This window comes from Grampus griseus (assembly GCF_964374135.1).
Source record: "Grampus griseus genome assembly, chromosome: 19".
NCBI classification, from domain to species: domain Eukaryota; kingdom Metazoa; phylum Chordata; class Mammalia; order Artiodactyla; family Delphinidae; genus Grampus; species Grampus griseus.
The window spans coordinates 51,305,740-51,321,914 of NC_139013.1; positions in this window are offsets into that span (position 1 = coordinate 51,305,740).

Here is a 16,175-nt window from a genome sequence, read left to right on the forward strand (position 1 = left end):
GGCAAGCAAAACTCATGACAGCATCTCAGCAAGCAATCCAGGGGCTGTGATGCTCATGAGTCTTGAGAACTGGCTTCATAAAAGTGTATACAGAGAATCAAGCCAAGATCAACAGAACCAGCCCCTCGGAGAGGGATTGGAAAGATCAGATTGGGGCGGGCGTTGGGGGAAGGAGGTATGTCCTAGAGAAAGAGATTGAGGCACAAGTCCATTATCAGAACTAGGGCAGCCATAACAAAGTACCAGACTGAGTGGCTTAAACAACAGAAATTTATCTTCTCACAGCTCTGGAGGCTGGAAGTCCAAAATCAAGGTGTAAGCAGGGTTGGCTTCTTTTGCAGTCTCTCTCCTTAGCTTGTAGATGGCCATCTTCTCCCCTAGTCTTCACATGGTCTTCCCTCTGTATGTGTTTGAGTCCTAATCTCCTTGTCTTATAAGGACACTAGTCATATTGGATTAGGATCCACCCTAATGGCCTCATCTTAACTTAATTACCTCTTTAAAGACCTATCTCCAAATACAGTCACATTCTGAAGTGCTGGGGGTTAGGACTTCAACATATAAATTTGGGGGTAGGGGGAACACGGTCAGCCCATAACAAGGGGCCACAGTCAGAACCAAACTGTCAACAGCAGGATGACTTGGTGATGAATCTGAGAGAAGTAGCCAGAGGCACTCAGGAGCCTCCAGCCAACTATGCTCCCCAGGCCCTTCTCATTTATGACACTTTTATTTTTTATTGACTGACTTCTGAGCTGGAGTTGGTTAGGGGCTTTGAAGCATCATCAATGATTAAAGCAGAATTAACTCAGTCACTGCAAAATGGATTCCATTCACAACTAAAGACTAAAATAATCTTCCCTGGTCATCTAGAAAGCAGAAGGGCAGGTTTCTTTGGCCATGGTAGTGAGTTACCTGGAACTGAAATCTTGGTTTTTATATCACAAAACTCCAAACAGGGCCATGCTCTCATTGAAGGCTCTAAGAAAGAATCTGTTCCAGGCCTCTAGTCATCTTCAACCTGACATTTATACATGAATTGCATTTCATATGGGATGTGGGAACATTTGATTGTGATTGATGGGTTGCAAGAAGGTGCTTCACAAAGTGAGAGTGCCTAGGGCCTCTTGTGCACATGGAGATCTTAAAACGGCCAGCCTTTGCAGCCTGCGGCTCCCATGTCAAGAGAATTCTAGCCACAACTCCCTAGTTGTGGAGTTTTGCATTTGGTGGACTTCAAGGTCTCTATAAAACTCCCTGCCTGCAGACAGGGAGCCCTAATTCACCTTGCCCTTGAAGGCCTTTCACATGGATTTCCTGCCAAAATGCACCCCACTGGAGCAACCTCAAGATGGCCCTGACCTCCAGGGTGGCAGCCAGCAGCCCCGCAGGGGCAGAGGAAAGTGGGCAGTAACCAGGGTAAATGCCTCTGTCGGGAACAGCCTGTGGCACCTAAAGTCACAGCTCCCATCCAGCCTCCTGGTGGGAGAGAAGAGGGAGCCTGAGATACTGCATTCCCCTGTCAGTCTCAGGGAAGCAATTCTTTAGGTCATCAGTCAAAAGCCTCCTTGGAAATGAGAAACGGGCCTGAACACCAGGTCGTTTAAAAAGATATTTATTGTGAAATGTAGAGGCAGCAGCGCCTTTCCAGAGTCGAGACAGACGCTCAGCATGAATTATGTCGGCTAAGTCTGGAGAAGCAGGCGGCAAGTACCTGGGTAGAAATGACATACGACCTTGAAACCATCACTACAAACAAAGGCCGGGGAGGAAAGAGCACACGTGTAGGGGGCGAGGACATTGGTCCCCAGGACTGTGGAAAGGGACCACGGGGAGCCCATTGCCCAGGGCAGATGCTAGTCCTGGTAGCACTCCCCAGAGGGCCTTCAGCCCTGGGTGAAGAGTGAGGCTAAACTCATTACAGTGCAAATGGAAGATGACAGCTGAAATGACTTGTTGTCTGAAATCTGCTTTGAAACACTCAAAAATATATATGTGTATATATATATATCAATATCTATATCTATATCTATATATCAGGGGATGGATAGATAAAACAAGATATTGAGGGAATTCCCTGGCAGTCCAGTGGATAAGTCTCCGCGCTCCCAATGCAGGGGGCACGGATTTGATCCCCAGACAGAGAACTAAGATCCTGCATGCCGCACAGTGCAGCCAAAAAAAAAAAAAAGATATTAATAATGGCTGAAGCTGGGTGATGGATATTTGGGGGTTCATTATATTATTTTTTCTACTTTTGTATAGACTTGAAAATGTAAATATTGAAAACAATTTTTTGAAGAAAATAGGCCTTTATCCTGCATTCATGAATCTATATTCATGGATATATATATCATACATATATATTGTATGCATGGACACACACACACCAGTATTGTAATTGTTACGTGTAAACTATATAGCATGCCAGGCACAAAGCATACCGTTCTATGTGCATTTTATCATTTAATTGTCATGACAATCACATGAGGCAAGGGACTGAGTAAGTCATCCAAGGGCAAAGAACTAATAAATGCCAACTCCAGGTTTCAGGTCCAACTCTGTCTGACTCTAAAGCCTGGAATATCACCCGCCCTGCTATCCTTACCCAGCTAACTTATGCTCAACTGAGGGTAGGAAAAGCCTCATTGTACAATCACAAGGCCAACAGAAACAAATGGCTTGTGCCAATGAGGAAAGGTCAAAGGAAGCCCAGCTGGCCTGACTGCTTCTAACTCCCCTTCCACGTCTTGCTTCAACATCACCCCACCGCTCACGTCCCTTTAGGCAAATCTGTGGGCACATGACGGCACCCAAAGAGGGCCACCCACTGGCAGCTTCTGCACGAACTGCTGCTCAGCATTACGTGGCCAGCCGCCCTCAGGCATCTGCAGCTGGCTGTGCAGCAGGACCCCGGAACTGAGTTCAGGGGCCAGAAATGGGGAGAAGGGGAATGGAGTTTCCAAGTGTAAACCCACTGTTATCTTTAAATGAAACTGGCCATGTTTGATTTTTCTAAAGATAATTGGGTTCCACCAGAAGCAAACCTTGAGTTAACTTGAGTGCAAGTAGTTTCGGGGTAGTGTCAGTAGGGGAGGGGAGGATGAGTCAGGGAATGGAAGGCAGCCACTGAAGGTCTGTGTTACTAAGCAGGCAACCACCATGGGCAACGCGGGAGCTCATTTCCACTGGGAAAGTCTGGGAGACAACGTAGAACATGCATTGGAGTTTCCCACCTAACAGGCAAAGAAGCTGGGATAGTTGCCCTCCAACTCCACCCACCACTGGCTGAATGCTGCTCCCGGCATCAGTAACTCCACCCACCAATGGCTGAATGGCGCTTCTGACATCAGTAACTGCGGCACTTCTAGCACCTCTCTTGCGCCTGGGGCACCATTGACATTTTAGACTGGATGATTCTTTGTGAAGGAAGCTGCCCTGGGGCACTGTAAGATGTTCAGCAGCATTCTTGGTCTCTACCCACTAGAAAGACAGCAGCAGCTCCCCCACCCTAGCTGTGTCCACCAAACATGTCACCAGACGTTGCCAAGTGTTCCTGAGTGGGAGGATAGCAAAATCACCCCACTGTTGAGAACCACTGAATTATGGCAGCCAACCATCCAAGTTTGCCCAGGACTCTGGCTTTAGCACTAAAAGGCCCATATTCTGGGACAGCCCTCAAGTCAGTTGCCCACCCAAAATACATTCCCTTTGAGGGCTAAGAGTAGCTCATGTGCCACTGAAAAGCCCTAAGTTTTTCCAGACACCCCAGTCCAGACCCAGAGTGTATAGGGGACCTTGGGATGAAGCTACAGATAAGAAGCCCTTTGAGACATCCCACCCAAAGGGCCCAGGAGGTCTGAGCACCCACCCCACTAGACTGAGAGGTCCATGAGGGCAGAAGACCAAGTGTCTCCTTCCCCAGTGATACCCCAGTACCCAGCAGCACATGAAACATGATCAGTAAGTATTGTTGACCAAGCGGTGGATGGATGGTTGGATGGATGGATGGACGGTTGGACTGGTGGATGGATGGGTAGATGGATGGGTGGATGGATGGGTGGATGGATGGATGGATGGATGGGTGGGTGGATGGATGATGGTTAGATGGGTGGATGATGGATAGATGGATGAACAGATGGCTAGATGAATAGGTGGATGGATGGGCAGATGGACAGACAGATGTATAACTCTAACTAAGGGACTACAATCAGGTTGTTCAATCTTTCAAAACTTCAGCATACTCCTACCCATCAAATGTGGACAGTGACACCGTCTGTGTAGAGCTGCTTGGAAAATTAAATGAGAAACTGAACTGCTGTGCGAGGCTTCCAGGATAATGCAGGCTCAATGCAGTGCGTAGCACATAGTAAATGCTGGCTCCCTTCTTCCTTTTCTGGGCTCCAGAGAACTAGTTAAATTTCATTAAATAATCTGAAACATGAGGAAAGGTAGGAGAGGCCTCCACAAGGCCCACAACACAAGCAGGGGCGAGGATGATTGCAAACACTCTTTATCTTTGATTTTTATCTCGTGATCATGATTTCAAATTGTTCCTAATTCAGATAATGGATCCAGTAAATGAGATCTCACAGTGTCCTGCCAAGTGCATTCTGTCTTGCCTGTCCTGGGGTCAGGGAACCCTTTATAACCAGCCCTCTATGCATTAGGATGACCCTGCTTCTGAGTCATTTGGTCCCTCTCATCACTCGGATCACAAGGAGTTAATCCTCCCACCCACACTGCAGTGCAGAGAAAAGAGAGCAGAAGGCAACAGCCCAGGCTGTACTCAGCATTTTGAACCTGGGGACTTTTGCCTTGGCTCAGCTAGGGGCCCCTGACCCTATGTCCTCCTCAAGTTCAGCAGCTGACCTTGGGCTGGAGACCTCTTTGAAGCCTATGTGGGGGGAAAAAAAAGGAACGGGGTGGAGGACAGAGGAGAGAGAAGAAAGAAGAGAGAGAGAGAGAGAGAGAGAGACAGAGAGACAGAGAGACAGAGAGACAGAGAGAGACAAAGAGAGAGGGATTTGTATGAATTGATCCCATGGCCATCACTAGGCTGCCAGCCACCCTCGAGCCTTCTCTGGTTCGTGGAACCCGCCCAGCTCCTTCCCCCTCAGGCTTTCATGTCTGCTATTGCTCTGCCTGAAACTTACCTTCCGTGCCCAGCACAGGGCACATGAAACATGTCACCTCCTCAGGGGAGCCCTTTCTGACCCCCACTTGACCCCAGACTAGGGATGCCAAGTACTTTTCCATTGTAGCTTTTATTGTATTATAGTTTTAAATGTTTGTGGAATTATATGTTTGATGCCTGCCCTGAAAATTCCTATGTCGAAGCCCTAGCTCCCCGTGTGATAGTATCTGGAGATGGGGCCCTTGGGAGGTAACTGGGTTTAGATGAGGTCATGAGGATGGGATCCCCATGCTGAGATTAGCGTCCTTATAACAAAAGAGAGACCAGAGCTGGTTTTCTCGTGCACGCACGCTGCCACATGAAGACACAGTGAGAAGGCGGCTGTCTGCACACCAGAAAGAGAGCTCTCGCCAGGAAATGAATCTTGATCTTGGACTTTCAGCCTCCAGAAATGTGGGAAATAAATGTCTGTTGTTTAAGTGCCCCAGTCTATGGTATTTTGTTAGGGCAGCCAGAGCTGATTTAGGACAATGTCTGTTGACCCCGGCCAGACCAAATCTGTCTTATTGTTCCCTTCACTCCCAGGCCTCACGGGAGACTTGATGGCACACCTGAACTGGATAAGCAGAGGAGGGTTATTTATATAAAGGGGTGGGGGCTGTAACCCAGAACTTACCACCCCAGGCTTAAGGGGAGGAAAGGAGGGGACATTAGGGAAGCCACAGAAGGGAGAGCTGTGACCAGACAGGAAGCCAGAGGAGGAAGTGCCTGACCCCACCCTCCCTCTTTCTCACAATCTCCTGCCAGGACCCCCTGTTGGCCAAGCCCAACCAGAGGCCAGAGGGCAATGGAGCCCAATGCTGCCCATGTAGGTCAGCCTTCTGGGCCAGAGCAAGGTGGGGACAGGTGGAGAGTAGGTCTGAAGGGGCAAGTGGAGGCTACCTGGAGCATTCCCCTAGCACGCGGCACAGTTCTGAGCACAAGTGTGAAATCAGTATTGTTGAATGAGTGACCATTCTGACCCTGAACCTTCTCTCCTGTGCCTGGAGTCTGCCTGTAAAGGCAGGTCTTAAGGATTTGGGGTACCTTCCTCCTTCGCTTTGAAGGGAAAAGCGCAGAGGTGATTCCCATACTCCAGTCTTGCGACCATGTGCCCTTTGACAATCAACACCATTTTGGTGAAAAACCACAAGAACTGCCACCTGCTCCAAAGCCATCTGGTTACTGTTCCCGATTTAGACAAAGACAGACATGTATACTTGGGTACCTGTCTCTGAGTCAAGGTATTCCATATGTCTGCTCCACATGAATGTCTTCTAAAAAGGCCAAACTCTCTCCTTGGAGAGATCTGATTTCTTCCCTTCCCCAACCACCCATTCAACTCAGCACATATTTATTTAAATACATTTCTCTATTCAGGGCATAGTGGGTGAGAGCCAATCTGCGATTAAGAGTATGGCAGCCATAGAAAATGCATTGCTCAGATCTCCAGCTGTAGGAACACAGTTGACTGACAGACCCAGCTGCCACCCATTGGGATGTACCATGTTCACGACGAGGCTACACTTCTCTCAGGCTACACCACCCAGGGATTGAGCACAGCATGGTACAGTGCCAGCCCTTTTCCACAGGACATGGGCCTCCTCTCAAGGGTGACTTTAGCTGGAGGACCCCTTATCAGCCTGGCCAAAATGTTCTTAGACCTGTACTGTGGTCTGAGGCTCTTCCTGCCTAATCCTCCCTCCTTCCCACTCTCCTTTCAAAGGTGTCAGACTTGGATCTAATCTGAAGGCTCGTCCTACCTCTTCCTGCTTCCTCCCCTTGTCACAACTTCACAGGCAAGTCCCCCAGTGAATCCTTTGCTTGTCTAATCCCATCTTAGCGTCTGCTCTTGCAGACGCAATCCATCACATAAAGCCTGGCAGTTTGCCAAACTGAATAGGCTGTTGATGCCTACAGGCAGGTGTTTGCTTGGGTTTGCATGCCTGTCCATGCAAAGATGCTTTCATTTATTTTATTTATTTTTATGAAAGAGGATGATGGGGGCTGGGGACTAGGGAGAGCAGGCTGATAGAGGGAATGACATGAGTACTGTCTCTTTACCAAGTTTTAGCAGCTGGTTTGAGCCTGCATGGAAGAAGGGGGAAATGGCCAAAAGTCGAAGGAGCTTCATTCAAGAAAGGCTGTTTGAGAAGCTGAGCATAAGTATGACCAAACGTGGGGAAAAGGACAGTCACACACACACAGTTGGCCACTGACCACCAGGCACTGGCAGAAATGGCTATATGCAGTGGGGTAGTATTTTCATAGAAGATGGTATCAGTTAGCTATCGCTAACCTCAACATGCCCAAACATTATTTATTATCTTAAGATGACAGTAATTTCTTATCTCTCATGTGTCTACAAGTCAGGTTGAGTTTGGCTGATTTAGGCTAGGCTCCACTGAGGTTCCTTGGAAGCTGGGAAACATCCAGTGTGGCCAGAGCTCAGAGATCAGGGGAAGAAGCGAGTTAAAGGGCTAGACCATGCATGGCCCCAAAAGCCCCTGTAAGATGTTTGAGTTTTATCCCAAGAGGAGATGGAATCATTGAAAGGTCTTCAGTAGAGACATGACATAACCTGATCTGTGTTTTCTTCATTCTCAAGCACTTTGGAGAACGGGTTGGAGCTGTTAAAGAGTAGAAACAAGAGGCCTATGAGGAGGCAATAGCCGTGGTCCAGACAAACAAAATGGGGGCCAGGAGATGAAGTGAAAGGGACAGATCTGAGGGATGGCTTTTTATTTATTTTTATTTTTTGGCTGTGTTGGGTCTTCATTGCTGCGTGTGGGCTTTCTCTAGTTGCTGTGAGCAGGGACTACTGTTCATTGTGGTGCGCGGGCTTGTCATTGTGGTGGCTTCTCTTGTTGCGGAGCACGGGCTCTAGGCACGTGGGCTTCAGTAGTTGTGGCATGCAGGTTCAGTAGTTGTGGCTCATGGGCTCTACAGCGCAGGCTCAGTAGTTGTGGTACACGGGCTTAGTTGGTCTGCGGCATGTGGGATCTTCCTGGACCAGGGCTTGAACCCGTGTACCCTGCATTGGCAGGCGGATTCTTAACCACTGCACCACCAGGGAAGCCCCTGAGGGATGTTTGAGAAGTAAAACCAATAGAACTTGGTGGAAGATGAGGGAAGAAGATCAGGTTGGTGACCTCTTAACTCTGGACACTGCTTTCCATTGAGGACACTCTGATTTTTTTTTAATGACCCTTATCCAATAGCCCAAGGAAGTCATGGAAGATTGTCTTGGCAGCAAAGAGTGTAAAATAGACTCCAAGCTAAAATCCACCCAACACTGCCACAAACTTTCTCATTCTACCAGCACAGTATGGGATGAACTACATAGGACTGTGAAACAGAGACCTGGGTTCCGATTCCACCTCTGACCCTCATTACCTAGAGAACTTGTGTAACCTATTTTAACTTTGTTGAGCTTCAATTTCTACATCCATAAAATGGGAACTAAAATACCCACCTCTTGGGGTGGCTTTAACATGGGTTGATTCGATCAGATGATAGAACGAAAATCTCTACAAAGCACTATATACAATGCTAGTTAATTTGGCACAATTATAAGGAAAATCATTCTCTTATGAGAGTACATTTATCTAGCACACTGGTTCCTGGCAATGGCTAGTTCTATATTTACTCATCCCCAAAAAGGGAAAATGCTCTTTGGGTCTTTGTTGTAATGTTACATACTTAAAATGTAGGGGACAAAACCTCCCTCTGTGACTTGATGATGAAGCCATTTCAAATGGAAGAGCACAAAGTATCCTATTTTGAGGACAGTTTTCTCCACTCAGAAAACCTGTCACCGATGACCTGTTGTCTTGTCTACAGTCCTCTTTGATAAATTACACAGGTGTTGAAGCCACAGGAGAGCAAATGTTCAGTGCAAAATGGGATCAAAAGAGGCCAAGCGAGGAGCAGGGCTGGTCCCGAGCGTAAGCCTGGTTTCAGGAGGGGGGCACTTCACTTACAGATGACTCAGAACAGTTAAGTAAAAAAGGGAAATTCATGGACATGAAACAGAAAAGACTGCGGCAGGGCTGGATATTGGGACTTGAACAATGTCAGCAGCTTCTCTCTATCTTTTCCTTCTGCCATGTTGGCTACAGCTTAGGTAGACTTTGCCCTCACATCCTCCCAGTGGCAAGTCCAGCACAAAAGAGAGAAATTCTCTTCTGAGTGACTCCTGGGCAAGTCCTGGGCTTCACTCTGATTGGGCCAACGTGAGTGTGAATCATAAGTTGGTGAGGCTCGAAGATGCCTCAAGCTATGATGGCCCGCTTCCCCACGCAAATGCACGAGACCTCAGTTTGAGGTGGCCCAGTGGATCTCCCTTTTATCACACTCCTAGGCAAGGACCTGCCTTCAGACTCCCAAACCTAGTGCCACGGCTCGTGTGCCATGCCCTGTGCCATGCTGTCTGCCGCTCTCTGCTTCCTGAGACTGCCATTTGCCAGGTATCTCAAGTTATTCTAGAGTTAGAGGGACTAGTGTATTTGTGGTTTTGTTTTCCCAGCACCCATTCGCCCTTCTCATGATAACGACAACCTCAATTTTCCTTCAGAAAGACACATCTTTCTGATTCTCAATCCAGTGGCTTGGGAGAGGGGGACCTCTGCCAACTCCACCCCACTGCCCATTTCCCGGAATGAGCCCATGACACTGGTCTGACCAGTCATTGCAATATCTGCCCCAAGACTCAGTGATTAAGTCAAGGATGGGTATGAACTGAGTCAACCACGGCAGAGTCAGCCCAAGATCTCTCTTGGGATTATGGGACAAGAGTCTCTTTCTTTTTGCTGAGCCTGTTATGGGGTATTAGAGGACTGTCCTCAGCTCTTCACTCCCGCCTGTCATGTGACTTTGTAGTGTATGAGTGGCTGGAGTTTGATTCTTCACCCTCCCCAGGTGACTGGTTTTGGTCAAAGGGCTGTGGTCAGAAGCGACAGTGTGCTTGTTCTAAGCCAAAGCCTTGAGAGGCATCACATATTTCCACTTGCACTCTTGGGCTCCCACCCTTGGCCATGAGGAGAATATTTCATGGATAGATGTGGATCCAGAGAGAATATGGAGACATATGGAGTAGACCTGAGCCCAGGCAATCCCCAACCAGGAGCAGAGCTATCTGAGCCAACCAGCAGAAAACTGTGAGCCAGAAAAATAGATGTATGTTGTAGAAAAGCCACTGAGTCTTTGGGTGTCTTTTTATGCAGCATTATTGTGGCAATAGCTGACTAAGATTCCTGTCAAGCTGGTAAGGTATAAACCTAGAGTTGTTAGTGGTCATTGCCCCCAGATAAGAGAAGAACCTACCTAAAAATGAAGCCAACAGAAAGAAAATGTCAAAAGATAGAAATGAACAGTGTTTGTATTTAAATTTAAATAACAATTTCAAAAGCCAAATTAGTCCACTCCCAGACAATTCAGTTCATTAATTTAAAAACATTTCAAAGAAAGTTTTATCGAGCACCTATTATGTACCAGGCACGTTTTTGGGTGCTGGGAATAGAACAGTGCACAAAACAGACCAAAAAAACCCTGCCTTTTTGGAGCTTACATTCTACTGTAGCATATATAGATAACAAACAAAGAAAATAATTAAAATAGGGACTTCCCTGGTGGCACAGTGCTTAAGAATCCACCTGCCAATGCAGGAGACACGGGTTCAATCCCTGGTCCGGGAAAGATTCCACATGCCACGGAGCAACTAAGCCCGTGTGCCACAACTACTGTGCCTGCGCCCTAGAGCCCACGAGCCACAACTACTGAAGCCTACGCGCCTAGAGCCTGTGCTCCGCAACAAGAGAAGCCACCAGGATGAGAAGCCTGCGCACCACAATAAAGAGCAGCCCCCGCTCACCACAACTAGAGAAAGCCCGCGCGCAGCAACGAAGACCCAATGCAGCCAAAAATAAATTAATTAATTAATTTAAAAATTAAAATATATATAGTATGTTAGAAAGTGATAAATGCTAAAGAGGAAAATATAAAGCTGAAAGGGGGAATATGAAATCTGATGGAAGGTGTCAGGATTTTAGAGAGGGTGACCAAGGAAGGTCTCACTGAGAAGGTAACATTTTAGAAAAGACCTGAGTGAGTCAGCCGTTCAGGCAAAGGGAAGAGAAAAGTCTCTGCTCCGAGGTGAGACTAAGCCTGGCATGATCAAGGAGCGTAAGGAGGACATTGAGGATGAAGCTGAAAGGAGGGCAGAGTAGCAGGGTATAAGGTTAGAGAGAGGATTGGGGTGAATAGTGCCTCCCCCTAAAATTCACATCCACCCAGAACCCCAGAATGTGACCATATTTGGAAATATAATCAGTTAAGATAGGCCATACTGGATTAGGGTGGGCCCTAAATCCAATGACTGATGTCCTTATGAGAAGAGAAGAGACACACAGGGAGATACACAGAGGGGAAGGCCATGTGAGGATGGAGGCAGAGATTAGAATAATGCAGCCACCAGCCAAGCAACACCAAGGATTGCTGGAACCACCAGAAGCTAGGAGAGATGCATGGGACCGTTCCTCCCTCAGAGCCTTCGGAGGGAGCTTGGCCCTGCTGACACCTTGATTTTGGACATCTGGCCTCCAGAACAGTGAGAGAATAAAATTCTATTGTTTTAAGTTACCCTGTTTGTGGCACTTTATCATAGCAGCTCTAGGACACTAATACAGAGAGTCAATGGGAGACACGTGTACTGGAAGATTTGGGACATGGGAGTTACATAGCCTGATTTACATGTGAACAGGGTTTCTCTGAGTGGAAATTACCTGCAGGGGAAACAAGGGCATAAGCATTTAGGAGCCCACTGCAAAAATCCAAGCAACAACAGATAACGGTGACCCACACAGAGTGCTGAGAATTGGACTCTGGATAGATCCAGAAAGTAAGCCAACAGGACTTGCTGCCAGTTGGATGTGGGATACAAGAGAAGGAGAGACATCAAGAATGAAGCCAGAGGGCTTCCCTGGTGGCGCAGTGGTTGACAGTCCGCCTGCCAATGCAGGGGACACGGGTTCGTGCCCCGGTCCGGGAGGATCCCACATGCCGCGGAGCAGCTGGGCCTGTGAGCCATGGCCGCTGGGCCTGCGAGTCCGGAGCCTGTGCTCCGCAGCGGGAGAGGCCACAGTGGTGAGAGGCCCGCGTACCGCAAAAAAAAAAAAAAAAAAAAAGAATGAAGCCAGAGAAATAGAGGCACAGATGTAGAGAACAAACATATGGACACCAAGGGGGGAAAGCGGGGGATGGCAAGGGGTGGGATGCACTGGGAGATTGAGATTGGGATCGACATATATACATTAGTATGTATAAAACAGATAACTAATAAGAACGTGCTGTATAGCACAGGGAACCCCACTTCGCTGTACAGTAGAAACTAACACACATTGCAAAACAACTATACCCCAATAAAAAATAAATTAATCAATTAATTTTTAAAAAAAAGAATGAAGCCAGGGTTTTTGGCCTGAGTTATAGGAATGATGGCACTGCCATTAATCAAGGTGGGAAAACTGTGTCAAAGCCGGAGTTGGTGTGCATGGGGGATACCGGGGCTCTGCTGGGACTTGTTACGTTTGAGAAACCTATTCGATGTCTACGTAGAGATAGTGTGAAGGCAGGTGGGTATTCCAGAGTGGAGTTCAGGGGAGAGGTCCAGGCTGGGGATATAAATTGGGAAGTTATCAGCAGCACATGGCTGGGCTTAGAACTGTGAAGCTGGATGAGATCACCTAGGAAGAGAGTATGGATAGAAAAGAGGCCCAAGGCCTGAGCTCCAGGGAACTTCAACCTTTAGAGAGCGAATGAGTGATGCACACTCAGCAAAGAAGACTGGCATCTAGAAATGGGAGGAGGATCTCAGGAGAGGAGCTTGCCCCAGAAACATGTCAAGGACAAGGGGATCAACCGTGTCAAATGTTAGTGATAGGGCACATCAGATAAGGGCCCAGAAAGTACAGGGTTTAGCCTGAAGGAGGTCACTGCAAACCTGCAGAAGGGCAGATTCAGTGAGTTGAGGTACAGAAACCTGACGAGAGTGTGTTCAAGAATGAGTGGAACTGGAGACAGCAAGTATGGACAAGTCTTCACGGAATTCTTGAACCCATCAAGATTTTCTTTTACCTTAAGCTTGTCAATTGCCTTCTGTTGCTCATAACCAAAAAAAAAAGAGTCCACTAAGGAAGGAGGAAAGCAGAAGGCAAAAGAAGGTACTGAATACCTCCTATGTGCCGGGAACTTCATACACATTATCTCATTTATTTTTAATTTTATATAATAACCTATAAAGTAGGTATTCTTTATCCCCATTTTACAGATAAGGAAACTGAGGCTCAGAGAAATTACCCACCCTTGCGTTCAAACTTGCATTCAAACTCAGATCTGACTCTCTTACAGCACAGCCACGGGGGGAAAATGTTATTGAAGGGACCAGAGGGTGGTCACTGAGGCTCTACTTGTGCATTAATATATATGCCAGTGGCTCTCGAACTTCAGAACCACATGGAGGGCTTGTTAAAACACAGGTTGCCAGGCCCAGTTCAGCACTGGGCAAGAGAGAGGGGATAATTTGCATTTCTAACAAGTTCCAGTTGGTGCTAATGCTGCTGCAGGGACCACACTTTGAGAACCACCAATCTATACCAACACACTCCGTCGCTCAGGCTCAGGGTGCGCGAAGAGCCCCATTCAGAACTTAGATCTCTCAGTCCCACATATTTTCAGGCTACTAGAGGGGACCTCACAGCATTAGACTGTAATCCTTTGGCCCCTTCTTTTGAATCCCTCCTGAGACCTAGCAGTGGGCAGTCATAGGCACTTCATTTAAAATGTCTTGTGTTTAAAAAAAAGTCTTGTATTTAAAAAGACTCCCTGTATTTATCATTATATAGCCCATAATCATTTATAATCATGATTGTCAAATGAGACATGGAATTCCTTGAATTCCACTACTTCAGAAACAGTTTCTTTGGGAAATTTGATAGGTATATAATCTAGGGGGATTTCTTCCCAGTTCCTGCAGGCCAGGCTGCTACAGACAGGACTATCCTGAAATTCATGGACATTTCTTGAGATTTACAGCCTCTGTGAGATAATGCGGAGAACAACCCATTGGTGCCTCGCCCAAACCTTGCACGGGCCCCTTTGGGCTGAACAGCCCATCTCCCTGATGCTTTCTGCCCAGACCATAGTTCCCAGCCCTAGAATTTTGTGTCTGCTCCTCTTTGACCCTGCCTATCCTTGCCCAGCCACGGCGTGGGGCTGGGTCCCTTTTGGGTGTCTGCATCAACAGGAGAGAATGCAGGGCTGAACAGCACATCGATCTCAGCGTCAGACACTCTTGAATTCTATTCCACATTCACCCAGGCAGTAACTATGTTCCCCCAGGCAAATTACTTGACCTCCCTGAGCCTCAGTTTCTTCTTCTGCAAAAAAGAGACAAAAAGAGGGAAGTCCCTGGCAGTCCAGCGGTTAGGACTTGGCACTTTCACAGCCGTGGCCAGGGATTCAATCCCAAAAGCTGTGCAGCGCAGCCAGAAGAGAGAGAGAGAGACAAAAAGAAATATCTCACAGGCTACTGCTGTTGATTATCAAAACTATTTAATAAATGACCAGAATAAAGGATGGTTATTAACAGTTATTTATCTATTCATTTAGCAAGTATTTATTGAGCACATACTATGTCCCAAGCACTGCACTAGAAGCTGGGGATACAGCAGTGAAGAAAGCAAACAAAAATTTCTGCCCTCCTAGAGCTTAAAGTCTGGTGGGAGAAATCAGACAATTAGTGAAAAATAATTAAAATTATTATAATTATTATTATTATTACATGACATTAAAAGGAGCTAAGTTTGTTGGACGGCAGCCAGGGCCTGCTTTGGCAGGGAGTTTGCAATTTTCAAGAGGATGGTCAGGGAAAGGCCTCATGGAGAAAATGCTCTTTGGACAAAGACTTGAAGAAGATGAGGCCCTGAGATTGGGGCATTCTACATGGGTTTGAAGACTAGCCAAGAGGACACTGGGCCAGGGCAGAGTGCATGAAAGGAAAAGGATTAGCAATGGGGTCAGGGCGTAATTATGTGGTTTTTATTAATGGAAGTTACAAGCCAAAGGTAACTCACAGCTGCTCTGTCAGCTCACCTAGTGGCAGCTACCTAAATGACACTTTTTAAATAATTGCAGTATATTACACATGACACAACAACCCTTTGTAAGCACATTTGAGTAATCAGGTCTTTCCCTTTATTGCCAACTGTTATCAAAAGCGACTTCCACTAATACCAATAAAACCCCAATTCCCCAAAGGTGTAACTGGACCACGTGGGAAGGAGCAGCTGGATCTCTTGACTTGTTCCCAGAGACCAGTCTTCCTTTCGCGATCTATCCCAGCCACCGCCCTGATGGCCGCTAGGGGGCGTTGCTCCCCACTTAACGCCCTCCTGGTCTTGACGAGGAATCATCGCGCTCCTTTAATGCCCCTGAGCACAGGAGTCAAGGCGTTTGCAAATACGAGGGCGGAGAGCAAAGGGGAATGAAACACTGCGGACCCGTTGGAAATGTGATCATCTGGGGCCCTAGGCCAGCCCCAGAATCCAGCTCTCGGCCAGCCTCCCTGAGGTAGGCAGCTTGCAGGGTGTATGTGTTCATTGAACACATCTCTGTTGGGTGAATACCATGTGCCAGGCACTGTGCTAGGCAATGGGGATATATTTTTAATAAAAGAGGCACAGATCTTACACTTGACAAAGAAATCAATACATAATCCCAAAGTGGAATAGGCCATTGAAGGGAATGGAGAGGTGTGGTGATAGAGAACATCGGAACCGGTGTAAGGTGGCCAGGGAAGACCTCTCTGAAGGGGTACCCTTTAATCTGAGACTTGAGGAGGAACGGCCTGCCTTGCAAAGATGGAACCAGGCAGGGGGAGAGGCTGTGTAAAGCCCTTGATGTGTTAGAAAACCAGAAAGAAGGCCAGAGGGGCTTCTCATTG